This window comes from Macrobrachium nipponense, chromosome 10 (assembly GCF_015104395.2).
Source record: "Macrobrachium nipponense isolate FS-2020 chromosome 10, ASM1510439v2, whole genome shotgun sequence".
Classification (NCBI taxonomy): domain Eukaryota; kingdom Metazoa; phylum Arthropoda; class Malacostraca; order Decapoda; family Palaemonidae; genus Macrobrachium; species Macrobrachium nipponense.
In genome coordinates, this window is record NC_087204.1 from 32,099,814 (window position 1) to 32,102,456 (window position 2,643).

A 2,643-nucleotide genomic window follows, 5' to 3' on the forward strand; every position below is an offset into this window, starting at 1 on the left:
AATGCTATTTTATATTTATGTTCTGTTTAATAATATCTAGAGTAAAGTAAAATTGACGGAGAGAGAAAGAGAGAGAGAGAGAGAGAGAGAGAGAGAGAGAGAGAGAGAGAGAGAGAGAGAGAGTCAGTTGAGCAAACAAACAGACTACTTTAAATATGATATGAATTGTCTACAGTTTGAAAAGGTTACTGTGTTTATAAATAGTAAAACGTGATATATTTTCACAGCAAAACAAGAAATAAGTGTAAATCTTTTCTCTGCAGAAACACCTCGAGACAAAACGTAGATGGAACCATCTCAAGTCTTATTCATTTTGACCAAGCAATGCACAATTCTTACATATAATTCTTCATGCTACGAATAGAACCCTTAACATTATAACTTCGAGGATATACTCCTCTATTTACGTCGACTCACGACGAAGTCATATTCATTTCTGCTTCGCTGAGGAGACCAAAAACAGAAGTAATAACGGGGGAGGAATTAATAACGTACAGGGGATAAAACCAGGATGAGGAATATTACATTCTACCCTCCATGTCTTCTTCATGACAAATATTTGCTCAGAAATGTGTTGTAGCCTTTGGGCTGATAAGAGCCCGAGAGCGGATTCACGGACGAGGGGAGGAATGGCGTACTTCATTCGTCGAATGAAAATTCATTTTGCTACAAATTCAACAAACGAATGGGAACTAAAAAGGGATAAAAATAATTTATTGGTTTAGGAGGAAATAAACTATCATTATAAATGACGAACAGAAAAACAGGATTACAAAAAAAAAAAAAACTTACATTTTAAAAGATGAACCATCTTTATCAAAATAATCACAATAACCGCTGAAATTTAGTTGGCCACTCACCAAACGAAAAGAGCTAAACACGAATAGAATACGAAAATGAAAGTTAAACTGCAAAGCCATGAAAATCGGTCATGCAAGGACTCTCTCTCTCTCTCTCTCTCTCTCTCTCTCTCTCTCTCTCTCTCTCTCATACGCGTAAACACACATCAGTATACAACCTCATTCGTTTGAATAAAAACCCTTCGAGTCAGCAACGTGAAATGGAATGGCGAAAATAACACACCACCACGACAAAGTTACAACCAGAATATTCCCAAAAGAATCTACTGAAGGGAACAAGGAAGACAGACAACATACCCTAAGATCTGGAAAGGGTCAGGAGGTCATAAATTGACCTAATGTTGATTACAACTGCCCCTTAGAGGCTGCTTGGTTTTGTAGGTTCCTTCCTTTCTGCAAAATGTTCAATTCCTTTCCCCTACAGATGGCGCAAAAATCCCAAGTTGATATGGAGGGCAAAGTCTTAGAGAGAGAGAGAGAGAGAGAGAGAGAGAGAGAGAGAGAATGTTTGCCATTTATGATATCGGATGTAAATAAGGTGGTCCAGTGAAAATATAATCTGATAATCAAATCATCAGCATGGTATAAATTCAACTTCAAGTATTTCATGAAGGTTTCACACCAGTAGGTTAAGGTTTACCTCATCGAGGCTCTCCTGCTTAAATGACGTACATTTTGACGGAGCACTGAACTTCCACGTCAGTTCTCTCTCTCTCTCTCTCTCTCTCTCCAGCTATAGGCCCACAACAACCAACTGAAAGCTAAATGTATGCCTAAATTGCATCTGGTTCAGTCCAGCAAATCTCCCCTGTTCGTTCGGTTCGAGAATCTAGTCATGCGTTTTGAAAGCTGCCACAGGGCACGAAACCACCAGAGAGAGAGAGAGAGAGAGAGAGAGAGAGAGAGAGAGAGATATCATCAAAACTGATGAATCATGTGCGCTTTATACTAAGCAGGCGGGAATTGACGAAGCGAGAATAAAAAAAGACCCAAAGGCTTTTGGCTCCGTTCCAGAGTCATTGAAGAATACGTCGGGGAATCCTCCCTCGTACATCAACAGGTCTTCTTCCTCTTTTTCCTCTGGAAAGGAACGGTGGGCTGCGGCAGTTTCTGTCGGATTAGCGTTCATTTAATCAGCCTTCATGTGAATCTAATCGGATAGAATGTCCTTGGGCGTAGGTACAAATGATATTAGCTCCTTACCTAATCTGGATATTATTATATGATATTGGCTATATTTCTTCCATAGGCTTTTTCTTAGTTAGTTGTTTCTTCGTACTAATGCATATTTCGATACTGGTCAGATTAGTTTTAATTTTTTTTAACTGATACGTTTCTTAGATTATGATTTGCTTTTTTTTTATTTAAGTGCAATTGCGACTTTAAAAAGAAATACTTCATATGTTACTCATGTATTTCCTTGAATAGTAGATTCTTTTTCCTATGATAGTGCATTTCAGCCGCTATGAGGGAAAGTACATGTACCATACAGAATTTTTTAAGGCATTTACGTAGTATGCCTCCATCAATGTAAAAATGTATTTTTGCTAATAATATTAGTCGACTCTTTTGGATCAAATCTTCACGTAAAGAGAGAGAGAGAGAGAGAGAGAGAGAGAGAGAGAGAGAGAGAGAGAGATTGATATCTGAGGGTATCAACAATGTGTTTTATTCCAACAAATCTCTCTCTCTCTCTCTCTCTCTCTCTCTCTCTCTCTCTCTCTCTCTCTCTTATTTTTTAAGAATGCTAAACCTCTGCCCCTAACAGAATCGTCGTATTGTC